At 42.7% G+C, this 13,346-nt stretch overlaps 1 long non-coding RNA gene across 12 annotated transcripts in view; it reads left to right on the top strand.

Annotated features, from left to right (window-relative positions):
• The window catches only part of LOC121067127, a 282,439-nt gene that overhangs the window by 229,649 nt on the left and 39,444 nt on the right, over positions 1 to 13,346 (top strand). The window contains exon 7 of one of the 12 annotated variants that reach the window (XR_005818123.1): positions 11,191 to 11,243. The exons of the other annotated variants lie outside the window; for them this stretch is intronic. This is a non-coding gene — a long non-coding RNA (uncharacterized LOC121067127). The remainder of the gene's footprint in view (positions 1 to 11,190; positions 11,244 to 13,346) is intronic. 12 annotated transcript variants of the gene reach the window in all.

Genomic DNA, 13,346 nt, shown 5'->3' with positions numbered 1-13,346 from the left:
ATCCCTTTGTACGGAATTGCCTATGTCTTTGCCCAGCATAGTCTGTAAACTTTAAGAGCTCGTCTCCTAAGGAGCTTAGTGTGTCTGCCAGATCACAGCATCCGCAACCCCTCTCTGACAGAGCCTATAATTATCCTTTCATGTTACCTGTTACATTTGGATAGAAGTATTAAATAATCTTCATTTTCATCTTTGTTGTCTCCAGCTGCATTCCACTTCTCCTTAGGCATGGTGTCATTGGGGCACCCTTCCTCGCAATACAGAGCATAGAAATGCCATTCCTTTAATAATTCGGCATAGGGAGGTTGTGTCCTCTAATGAACAGATTGGATGGACTTCACTAGTTAGCAGAATTCACCATCGTAAGTTGGATTTCACAGAAAATTCTTTGCGTTGTTACTCTCCTGTAGCACCTTTGACATCAACTGATATCTAAGAGTCAAACATGCTTCAGTATCCATATTTTTGGAGCTTAAAAACTGCTGGGATCCAAATCAAGATCCCCAGAGAATTTTTGCCTCACATGTCTCCTTTCTGTGGAGACGAGTGGTGGAGAGAGTCCCTCTCCTCTTGTCCTTGCTCTTCAGCAAGCAAGCATTGTCCCCTTTATTCTTTAGGGGAGGAATCTGAGACAGGGTAAGGACAGGAGATGCTTCCCAATTTCATCCCCCGTAGCGAGGACTCTGGGGGAAAAAGCATCTGAATACACCAGTACAATGAGCAGACCACTCTGCAGTAGGAGAGATGGCATACGCTCATCTGTGCTATGGTTCTTTTCAGATAAATGTTCATTAGTGGCACTGTGGAATAAAAGTTGCTGTGCAAGTGTTGCCTGCTCTGCAGTGGAGGACTTTTGGGTGGATGAGGTCTCTGAACATGAAACTGGCAGCATGAGGAAGAATAAGGTTTTTTTTGGCCAGGTCAGGCAATGTCTGCCTTCACTTTAGCTGAAGGCAAAGAGCTTGATCGTACCAGAACAAATGGCATAAGACATGGAGGATCCAGCATTGCAGAGGAAAATAAAATCCTTTTCTCCATTGAAAGCAGAATTGCGTAAGAGAACTAGAAGGCAAAATGCAGTCCAGTTTCATCTGTTGCTTTGACTGGGAATGAGAAGAAAATTAAACTAAATGGGGATATTGTAAATTCTGTGGGTAAAAAGAAATATCATTCTCCTGGCAGCAAACTAAGATTGCAAAGAAAATATAGCAACAGGAGACAGTCCAGAGGTGCCCATTTCAATATTTAGGAAGTCCTAGTGTCTTAGGTGTTCCATGGTGATCAAAAATTGAAATAAATTAAAGTTGTATTTTAATTGAATTACAGAATGACATCAATTTAAACATTAGTAAACAGATGCAATTTTGTGCAATGCTTTAAATTACATTTCTCACATATGCATTTAATTTAAATTTATTGAGATGGTTATTTATGTTAATAAAATAATTAAAAGCAGTTATTTAAGAGTAACTATGAAATAGCTGTGTAACTACCTATATTAATAAGACAGTTAGTTAAGGGATAATGTCTATTGCTTTATAGTGTAATTGCAATAAACAGCTGCTGAGTTTGATTAAGAGCTGAAGTGGAGCTAAAGTGTTTGAGCAATCTCAAAAGCTATTTGTTGTAAGTGTACTACAAAGCAATAGCGATTATTCCTATTATACAAAAAGCCATAGCATAAACATTAAAATATATTAAACTCCTTAGTATAATGCTTTTTTCTTGGTTTATTCAAGCATCTCCCTGGGAATGGTGGGGCTAGAGAAGGAGAGGTGGGGCGTTGGTGGAGAAGAGGCTTTTGGGGGCCAATATAATGGTCGAACACAGTTTTGTTCATATCCTTATTCCCCCCGCGTGAGAGTACACCTAACTGCAAGGAAGGGCACCATCGGTGTTTGGGGGCTGTGTTTTCTCAGGGGTGGCACCATTAAAGAATCTTTAGCTGGATCCCTCTCGAATTTTGTAGGAAAATTTCAGCGTTGGCCTCAGGTCTGACCTAGAAATTTCTTCGGCTTTTTGTTAGAATGTAAGAAGGGAGAGCTGAGTATATAGTAAAAATCCATCTGCAACTTTGTCTATGAAATGGCTGCTGCCACTCCATAACTCCATCATTAACACATGAAGCAGACACTTCCTGGTCCCCAAGCGTATCCTGCTTTATGGCACTGACACATACCTAAACCACAGACCATTAATTTTCAGTGGGATCAAGTAAGCAAATAGGCATTACTTGTATTGCAGTTGTTATTTACAAACTCCATACTGTCCTGCTTCTGGGCAGTGGGATCGTACATGACACTTTTGCCTTTAAAATTTCTGCTCTATTAGGGTGCCACAAGTTTTTTAGCAAGTCAGGAAGGAGTTGCTTAATTACTTAAAAGCTGCCTTATTTCACCTTTTATTTGAGAGCAGCTCTGAATGGTAAACTCTGACACATTGATTGAGGCACAAATGGACAGAAGTAGTCAGCTGCCTCTTGCTGCTCCTAGTTCAGGCACCTCTGTGGCTGTATTAAAAGTGAAAATCTCCAGAAGTGCTATGAAATGCTGCTAAGCAAAAATTTTACCAGTAGAGATTTTGCATGTTTATGTTTTTGTAGTGAACTAGGTTGGCCAAGTCCTGGAGGAAGATTTGTTGGGAGGGTAAGAACATGTCCTGTGTGATCGGGCCCAGATCCCAAACTTCTTCTCATGTTATTGGCTCTTGGGAATCACCCACGTCCTCGCTTTCCATCAAGGGGAAGGGCAGGTGATTCTGTCCCTGCAGTGAAGCAAGCTTGGGAAAAATGTACTGAAGTCCATTTGGTCAAAACCCACCAATTCATTCATGTCCAGGTTGTAGAGTTTTCACATCAAAATGTAAAAACTTCACAGTGCAGAAAAAGAAAAAAAAAAAAAAAGGTGTTACTGGTATATCTGCACTAGTTTCCTCCCTTTATGCAGTCTATCCCACAGGAGATATGCTATCTTTGGCTAACCAGTCATATATGGTATTTCAAAAGCCTTCCAGCTTGGCAAAGCCTGGTGCACAGCAATTAACCTGGGTGCCAATCCACTGCTAACCCCTGTGGGAAGGCTTTTGTTCTGCTTGGTTACAGCAGCCGGCGTAGGGGCGGTTTGGTACCAAGGGTGCTTGTGGGCAGGGCAGACAGGGTGCACCAGGAAGGCACAGCTGCTGCTGGCATCTCCCCAAACCAGCCCCCTGGGTGCCTGAATGGCGAGAGGGACCCACTGTACTCTGGCGGCTGCTACCTTGGGAGGAGCTTAGGCAATGGCAGAGAAGCCCACCCAACATCCTCGTCTTGTTAAGCTTCTGGGGCTTGCAGCCCTTCCTAACTCTGCCCTGGGGAAAAACTGTGTAACAATGGATAAAAGACTTGGGCCTCCCAGCTTAGTTACAAAGGATTCTCTTCACTCATCCTCTTAGTGAGAAATCCAGTTGAATACTTTTTGAAATCTTTCAAATATTAAAAATAAATAAATCTTCTTATTCCGTTCCCCGGCAAGGTTCTCGACTGCAGTGCCATGTTGTTGTGTACTTCAAGTTCTTTAAAATGTCGAAAGGACCCCCGTCAGCGCTGTGGCTGCAGCCAGGTACATGGAGAAAATGTTATTCAGTTCTTGTGTGCCTTCAGAAAGTTGAAGGCAAAAAGCCCTTGAGCACTGAGAAGGGGAAGGTACAGCGGGTATTAAAATCACTGCTACCAGGCTGCAGGAGGCTTATTGCTACTAGCTGGCTTGGTTGGGATCAGCTTGGAAAAGGGCTGGAGAAAGCCATGATGTTCAGCCAGAGACAGGGCAGTATTGCTTACCTTTCACCTGGGCGCTTGAGTCATTGCTGTGTGCTGCTCAGAGCAGTTACTGTGGAAAATACTTGGCAAATCAGTTGTGAAAAGAACTGAAACCTGTTTTTGGCTGCCTGAGAAGCTAGTTTGCCTTTCCTTTTCTCCATTCCTGAAATGTTTCATGCTCTCTTCGCTTATTGCCAAAGTCCACCTAGAAATGCCCTACTCCCTCTTTGCATGTGTGTTTCAACCCAGTGGGGCCAAGGTGCTTCAAAACCCGCTGAGGTTACTTATAATCTGACAGGGTTGGGAGAATGAAAGCTGTCCCTGGCTGCTGTCATGAAGGGACTCATGAAGTGACCCTGCTACCTGCGGTCTCAGAAGTAATTTTTCTTTGCAGAGAAAGCTTTGACCAAAACATTGTTGTCATTGTTTGGTAAACAAAATATCTTCATGGGAAGCTCTTGCAAGCAGAAAAGTGGTTTCTTCTCTCTGCCTTGCATCTTTCTCTGTCCTCCGAGGAGCTGTTGAATATTCAGCATTACCTGATTTTAAACTCTTCCTTTAAAGTCTTTGGAGCCTCTCAGTGTTATCAGAGGTCATACTGGTAGACTACCCTTAGAGCACACGAGAACCTGAATTTCTTAACAGTAGCTGCTTTCAATAAAGTATATGTTTAGCTTCATGTAAAAAACATCCACTGGCCCTGTTAGATTTTTTTTGACATCTCGCTATCTCTGAGTTTAGCTTTGGTTCATTAGTCAAGGAAATAAACAGCCACATTTCTTATTATTCACACTATCACAGGGTGTATTCCAAGCCTATACATATCCTGTAGCTTGTTAAATAATTCTTTATCCTTTAAGAAATTCCCATTAATCTCTGACCAAGAAGAGCAATAATAGGTTAGTTAGTCATCATATATAAAAATCTGAATCATTTTTACAAGTACCTTTAATGGCTTCCATTAATTACGTGTCTTCATAAAAAAGCTACCCCTCTCAAACACAGCATCCTTTCATTCTTCAAGAGGATCTAATTTCTGAAATAACTGAAATTAAGGCACTGATGCTTTGTTTGGGCAAATTAAGCAGAAAAAAATACTTACACCTCTCAAGCAGAAGGTACAAGAATCATGTTCTATTAACTTGTCAGCTATTCGTTATTAGCAACATTTTACAAGTCAACCCAGTGGACTGCTATGATTAGTGCTACGCTGACAGCAAGATATTCCGTGCCTACTGGGTTGGGATTTTAGCAGCAGCCCGGGTGGAGATGAAACATCTTCTGCTCTGCTCTTTGCTTTGCCCCACATGTCCTGGGCTCAGGTTTTGTGGTGGCTGCGCGGTCAGCAGGAAGGGGGCCGTTACCCAAGGGCACAGCGCACGCTTCCCACCCCGTCCCTACTTCCTCCTCCTGCCCGCCCTGCTCTGAGGAGTGTTGGGTTTCCCTGTGCTCAGCAGCTTCGCTGAGGAGGGCATCTTTAGGGGCAGATGGTGTTTTAGCCTATCATTTCTCTGATCAAAAGCACTTTTGGGGACAAAGTGCTCCCATCAGAGGTGGACAGGGGCAGAACCAGTCCTTTCAAAGACAGCTCAGACTTCTGGCGGATAAAAGAGGCTCTGAAACCACAGCCAGGAACATTACATCGTTCATTCATTTTTTCTTGTTCTTTCTTAATTTAAGTATTAATTTTCTACCTTAAACCGACAATAAAAGGCAATATTCATTGCCCTGCCATCAGGGCTGGACTGAACAATATTTTCAAAAATCTTTCAAAACAGCATCTCCTGTGTTCATGTCTCTTCCTATGAAGACACCAGAGGCCCTGAGTAATGGATACAAATTTTCAAGGTCAAATGTAAAACAGAGGTAGCCTCTAATCCTTCATGGCCTCTTTAAACCCTTCCATAGTCTATAGGCTGAAAACACAGAAAAAGGGAGGGTGGCACCAAAGCCTCTTTCTCTGCTGTTTTATTTCAGGTCATGTAAGCTTGCTCACTCTTGTGGAAGGCCTAAGGAGCTCAAGGAGGGGTTTAAAGAAGAGATCTTCTCTCCTGTTCAGTTGAATAGTCATGAATTAGACTCTTGGGAGACTAAAGCTGTATAAATGCTTAAGGAAATCTTTTGATTACACATAGTTTTAAAAGATGCTAAAAACAGTTCTACAGTTAGTGGTGGATTTTTATGTACTTATTTATCTTAATTTATGATATTTTTCCCCTTCCCTGGGAAGCAAAGACTATCAATAGATAAGGGAAAGAATTCTGTGTTTTTGTATGCAGTATGAGTCCAATACTTGGCCAAGACCCAGATCTATTGTGGCAAGAAAGTAATAGATGAACTAACTAGGGACCCAGACTCTCTGGCTAGCATCCAAGAAACATTAAAAAATGTAGTACTGCACATAACAAGTAGGAAGATGCATGCAAATGTTGATGTCTTATTGAAAATAGTTAACTTATTAATATGTTGGGTTTATAGGCATGCATTTGGATTTTAAAACGTACTGTCTAAGTTCATGCCCTGAAATTATTTGTTGAACTATTTCCCTGAAATAGTATTTTAAGTAGTGCCACACTGGTGAGGTACTGAAAAAAATGGCACTGCTGGATCCCTAGGGATGGAGTGTTTCCTTTGGGAGCATCAGTGCTGAAGTAGTGGAAGGGGTCCAGTTCAGCTCTTGGGAAGGTTTCTAAGCAATGGTCCCACTTTGTTTCTTCACCACGTCTTCCCCGCCTGCAAAGAAGCAGGGTGCATATGGCCCTTAGGAGTTTGTCATACAGGTAGCAGCATTCAGTGTCTATAGGTTCATGTGAAAGATGTGGGTCAAGAGCTTTGTGTGGTACCCAGAGATCTTCAAAGAGCATTAGAGACTGAGGATCATTGGTTAGTATAGGATTTAGTATGACATTGATGCCAGCACCTAGAAAGAACCTTATTCCCGTGAGTCTTCTAATGGATGCAAGGTATGGCTCATATTGTCATGTCCATGCTGCTTATGACTTCGAAGTCTGGAGAACATTATAGTTTTCGATCTAGATCTGTTTTGTCATCCAGCCCTGGTAAGCTATAAAAGGTGATTTGGTCACCCCTCTTGCAGACAGTCCCTCCACTAAGCAAAAGGTCCATGATTATGCATAGCTACTGGCTGAAAGCATAATAGGTGAGGAAAGATGCTTGAGTCTTTACTTCTCGTGTGCATTTATATGCAAGCCAGCTGCAATCTGGTTCCCAATTAATGTCATACAATTGGTAATGCAACCCTCGAATGTTTTTATTTTCACTGCCTGAGGTGTCCTCACCGTTTTGCATGTTGGTTTGAACATGCATTAAGAGTATTTTGTTGCACGTTTGCCAGCATGTGCAAAGTAACTGCAATCACAAAAGTGCAAAGAAGTGTATAGGAAGAAACCCACTGGAAAAGTAAGTGAGGTCCAGATGAGACAGTGCGTACAGAGCAGACAGTACTGTCCTGTGAAACATTACAGGAGTTTCAAATGATAATTTCTCCCTATCAAAGCAATTAGAAGAAAGATTCAGTGGCTGTACTTTTATTCACAGTCATAGCTATCACTAGCATTCACAAGAGGTGTTGAATTCCTGTTTTTTATGCTTTTGCAGTAGTATTTTATCCCTTTTCCTCTAGAATTATATATATTTTTAGTAGGGAATGGCTTAATGTTAGGACTAACTGGTGAATGGTGAGACTTGGTTTTCACTTTTTTTACGTGACCTTACTTATTCCCTTATTCCCCATTCCCATCCCATTCATTTTGTAGGAGCTGGAAGACCAGTTTCATGGTTGATGTTATACTAAGCAAGCTTGCTTGTGCAGTGTTGTGTGTTTTTTTTTCTAATCTCTCAACTCTAATTGTTGCATACAAATTGTTTAATAAATAATGTTGGACAGGGAAAAAAAAGATAGATATTAATTAAGAAAAGGATTTAGGCTGACTCAGTTTCATACATGAGACAAAAGGTTAAGTAAATGCCAAGGCCGCTATGCCTCTTCAAACAATGAATATTAGTTTTAGAATCATTAATGTCTGCTTAGAAAACAGAGTCATACTGGAGACTTGTATGCCAAAATAACCAAGGCCAGGGCTGTTTCTTTTCAATCTGAAACTAAATTATTCTCCAATAGAGGGCTAAATGTATGCAATTAACAGTGCTAGGTAGGACAACAGGGAATGCCACTTTTAATATGTAGCCAAATTGAGATCAAGTTTTTCTTTGAATCTGGTAACTTGGACATTTAATATGCACAACCAAGCTCTGCAACAGAATTAGTGAAAAGAAGCAGATAATTAACTCCTTCACTGCTTGTCAACGGAGACAGAGTGATTAGCCTGCTGTTTACTGATTTTTGTCTTCTAAAGTTGCTGGATCTACAAAAGCGATGTTTTTTTTCAAGTACCTTCCATATGTGGGCAAAGATTAAGACAGTTGTGTAGTCTCTATTAGAAAGGGGATTACTACATTGTATTTTTAAAGAAAACTTCATCCTGGGAAAAATTAGTTTCTCAGACAGGGGAGCCGAGGTTGGAACAAACGTGACCATACGAGTTTAACTAAAAGTGCTTACTTGGTTTCTGAGTTGAAAAGCTTTAAGAAGAGCGGGCTGAAAGGTTCAATTGTATATTTTAAAACTAAATAACAAAATACTTTCTAAGCAAGTGCGTGACTCTTGTCAGTATGTAGGCAAACATCAAGGTGCTTATTAAAACTTCCCAGCACCCTCAAGTGCAAAAGAAATGTTGTCTACTAGACAAGACAAGTTACATGTTAGTATCACCCATTTAGTATGATTGTACCTAATAATGTTACTTATTTCCCATCCAGTGGTCTCTAGGAAGATGAATATATTTATTCCCAATTTACTGCAGGGAGGTGAGGTAAAAGTTGGTGAAGTGACTTGCATAAGGCAACTGAGTTGAGCAATGTCCAAATGGGTCTGGAGCTCACCTCCAGAGTCCTTGATAAGCTGTAATCTCATAGAATTTGCCTAGGATGTCTGTAAATTACAATTTTTTGTAAATTACAATGGGGCAACAAATCCAGTCCAATTGCTGCTGTCTTTCTAGGCCTAGTTTGGCTTTGGAAAGTTGAAACCTGCGAAGTTCAAATTTTATTTTCAACTTCTAATTGTATCTAAACTAAGTCTGCGCTTCCTTGCACTGGGTTCTGCTTGAGCTTAAAGCAAAAGGGCATTATCTCCCACTATGTGTAACTCAGTCTTTTCCCTCATCGAGAAGACTTTCAAAGCAGTGCATTCGGTTGCAGCAGTGACTCCCACTGAAGTCAACAGCCACATGCAAATAAATCCTCTGGTTTGGAAATGGTGCACTTAAATAGTTCAAGTTTTGTTTCTAAGGCTGAAGTGCATTAACAGCTCTCATTTAACTGAGTAAATACTATTACGCTGAAGTCCTCTACATTGTCATCAACAGGAAGAGAGAGCTCTGCTCTAGGGCTTGTTGAAGGGGCTGTACTGGAATGCATTGTATTTACATTCAGCATTTGTGCTATGTCTAGATCTCCCTCTCCAGTTTCTGGTGCTTGCTGCTTCCAAGAGAAAATACCTTATCTGGAGAATGGGCCTGTACAGGGACACGTGCTCAAGCCCAATTCTGAGCCTTGTACCTTGCTGCTGCTACGAAAGAGCAATGTTTTACCTGACCACTTTTAATCATCTTAATTAAGACCATTTGGAAAGAACTGGTGCATTTTCTGATTGTGAATCTTGATCTTTTCCTTTGGATAATTTTCTCTGTGGACATAAGGACTCCAGGTGACTAAAGCTTGTTCCCTCCTACCCAGCTGGCCTGACTGCTGGGTGTGCAGGCAGACTCCAGCAATGTGAAGGTCTCTTAGCTGAGCCATTGTGGTGGTCCCAGCCACATGCAGGGGCTCTGAGCAGACTGAGGCTCTTAGCTTGGCTCTCAAGCAGCGTGGCCAATGCCATCAGAAAGAAAATCTCCAGGATGCCTAGTATCATGGCACACTCGAACTCATGATTTTATCCCTTATGGATAGGTCTCAGCACTCCCAGTCTATCCTGACAGGCCCTGTCTTGCTCTCCTCCCATCCATCACATCTACCTTTGTGACAGCACTCTGTGACCAACCTGGGGCAAGCAGAATGGCCCTGAGCCCTTCTTCCTGATGTCATTAACCACAAAAGCAGAGAAGATTAGAGTCCAAACTGCTGAGTATTGGGAGCAGCCTGGATGTTTCTTTCCCTCTGCAAAGTGACTTTTCACACGTGACACAGAGCATCTCACCCCGTGCTTCTTCACCGTGCCAGCCGTGTCTTGGTGGGTTTCTGTAGCCACCTGTGGTCCTGGTGTCGCAAGTGACGGGGCACCTGGGATATATTATACATACGTGCAAGCCTCATATCAGCCCAGGAGTCCCTCAAAATAGTGAAGGAAAAAAAGGGAATGATGCTGTGTTTGTACAAGACTGCTCACAGAGGTATTACTGTTGTACTTTTATACTAACGTGCTCAGTGTGGCAGTGGCAGGGCAAGCTCAGCGAGCGCTGGTGAGTGCTTGGCAGCCTAAGCCCCTTGCTGCCCCAGCGAGAGCCAGTTCCCGCATTGATCTCGCCGGCTGCTCCAATCCTCTCTTCCCTCCCTCCAGGCTGCTCCAGGCCTTTCTCTCAGTGCTTCACAGCTGCTCTGATCTGTGCTCCCTCGGCTTCTGCCTGCACCTCCAAACCCTGGCATGCCATCATTTCACGCAGGCACTGCCACCGCTCCTCTCTCCCCCCGCCGCTGCAAGCCGCCGCATCTTGGCTATGCTGCCTCCCTGCCAGGTGCTACCTCTAACCTTGCTGAGCCCTGTGGGCTCCTTCACTAATCTTTTACTTTTTCTTCCTTCACACGCCCGTGTCCCCAGACAAACCCATCCCGCTCCCCAAGGTGTGACGGCTGCCACTGGCACCTCTCTCGACACCACTGCTCCTCCGTCGGGCAGGATTCAGCAATCGCAAACTCACCGGGGCACAAAAGGTGCTTATACCGAGCTCGGTCATTCCTCAAGAGACCTCACCCAGTTTTATAGCGCAGCCTGTCTCATCAATTAGTGTATCTCTCAGCACTGACAGGCTGGACAAGGGCTTGGCTCTGCTCCTCGCGATGTTTAATCCCCAGCACCAAGTCGGCAGGACACCGTAGACTATTGGGTTCCGCTCAGGCATAATTCCATCATTACCATTGATTTGTCGCTCACGCTCCCCACGGTGCTTTTAATCAACTCTCCATCTTTGTGCCTTCACACCTTTACGCTTTTCATGATTGGCTCTGCTACCTTCTGCCTCTGCAATGAAATAGTACCATAGAAATCCGCCTGCATCTTACATACATTAACAATTCCATTTCTTCTCTCTCTGGTCCAGTGAAGGGATCTCCCTCTCCCACAAAGGCACCACTGTCTCTCCAAAGCACTCCGGTAAGCGTGTGGGGAATGGCTTCTATTCATTATTTCTCAAAGTCCAGTACAATGGGTTATAATAGTTACTGGCCTCCTTGGTTTACTCTACTTTCAAAGGCTCTTTTATATCTTAAAAGTGAAGGGAGATGCTGACATTAATTTTGGCTGTCTCTCCATAGCATTGTGCAGAAAAGATAAAACTAACACACAGGTAAAGGGATAAGTAGCTCACTAGCCAAAAAAAAAAAAAAAAGAGTAGCAAATAGGGTCATCATCACATTCGTTTCATGAAAGTAGTGTGGTGTTGGATACAACTCATTAGCCTTTTTGTTCTGCATTCACGCCATCATTTATCAGCTGCTGTATCACATGTCACAGCTACGATCCTTTCTGGCATCCAGTGTGGGACCAAAGGGCTCCCGGAGAATGCTGAGTTTCGACGCCAGGGCTGTGCCGCGTGATGCACTAGGCACTGTATTAATTGTGGCAGATAAAATTTTTTCCAATATACTCCTAAAGGGACACTCAATAAAGCAAAGTAGTGTGATTTACCAACTCAAAGAAGCATGGGCAAATAAAAACACATCATGGGCCTGTTTTTCTTTCCCTTAAACCTTCAGTAGGTTGTTAGCACTGGAAGTGTTTGGAATTGTTTGGGAAAAAAGAAGTTACCCTAATCAGTCCACAGCAATGTGCAGGCTGCTTTCAGTGAAACACTTAATTTTAGTTGTGTCTCAAGTGACTGTGACCTGTCAAATCTTTAAGAAGTCTGCTTCTGTTTAAGCTATGACTCTGGTCACTTTTGTGCGTGCATATATTATTCTCCACTGCGAAGTGCAGTTTGGAAGTAGTTTTAGAAGTGTACTTGGAGCTCTTCCATGAACTTAGCCCTTCAGTCTTTGCAGAAAATACCTGGACTTTTTTTTTGCAGCCTGGTAATAATATTGGCATCATACTAATAGGATCTTTAAAAAGCAATGTAATGAACTCCCAGCTATAAAAGCTGAGCAGAACTAGGTAGAAAGTTTGTATACATCTACACACATACATGAGTATACTTGTACGCATGTACACACACAGCTGTAGGTAGTACACATGCATATGTTCATAGTCACACACAAAACAGAGCATACGATTTTTCACTGCTGTATTGAGGACACAAGTTCAGGTCCTCACTGCGAGGTGTGCTGAGTGTGGGTCTCGAGCAGCTGCCAGCTGATGCCTGTCCACATCTCGTATCAGTGCAGAAATATGTGGGAAGGGAGAGAACTGCAGCCTTGTTCAAGCAGCAGAAGTTGCAGTTAGCATTTTAATACTTCATTTTAAGAAAATGTCTCACGTTGAAAGCGGTACACATCCGCCATCCCATCTGAGCACACGGGAAATGCTTGTTTAAATAGTTCGAGCATCAGAGCAGGACGTGCGGAGGCTGATCCCGACCCTCTAGACTGGGCAAGTCAGTTAACCCTGTGACTTGACTGCTGAGAGCAACGACGTTTGCTTACCCCACAGGCAGATTGTGAGGATTAATTAATATTTGCAAAGTGCTTTGAAGATGAAAAGTAGCATGTTAAGTACTATAAAGTATTATTAATAGTGATAACAAACTGATAATTTTGGAGTATGTAAGTCTTTTCTTAACCTTTTCTAGCAAGACCTTTCATTTCAAACAGCTGAAGAAGTAATACAACTACAGCCAGAGTGCCTGAGCCCCTGTTTTCTAAGGCACTGGGATATGCTGATGGAGCAAGGCACTAAATAAGTACAAAACACATTCAATTCCACCTTAAAATAAGCTGATATGTTTTAAATACAGTATGATTGCAGTGTACTTTCCATATACCAAGGTAATATGTCTGGGGTGATTCTGTCTGTTAAATGTGTTAGAGTGGAGCAAAACAGCTTTGGAAAGATTCAGGTTTGGAGCCTGTGCTTTGCCTTCTACCAGCTGTGAATGCATGCCAAAAATTTCTGCATTTTACATGTGTCCTGGTGATGGTTTCAACCAGTAGCTTCCTGCTCGCCTGCTCATGGGCAAGCCACAGTGACTTGTGCAGTCACACTGGACACAACATTGCTGTAGGAGGCTCAGCGAGCTGCAAGCCTCTCCTTGGACCATCC

This window comes from Cygnus olor, chromosome 3 (genome assembly GCF_009769625.2).
Source record: "Cygnus olor isolate bCygOlo1 chromosome 3, bCygOlo1.pri.v2, whole genome shotgun sequence".
In the NCBI taxonomy this organism is placed as follows: domain Eukaryota; kingdom Metazoa; phylum Chordata; class Aves; order Anseriformes; family Anatidae; genus Cygnus; species Cygnus olor.
The sequence above is the reverse complement of the archived record's forward strand: the minus strand, read 5'-3'. Positions and strand labels throughout refer to the sequence as shown.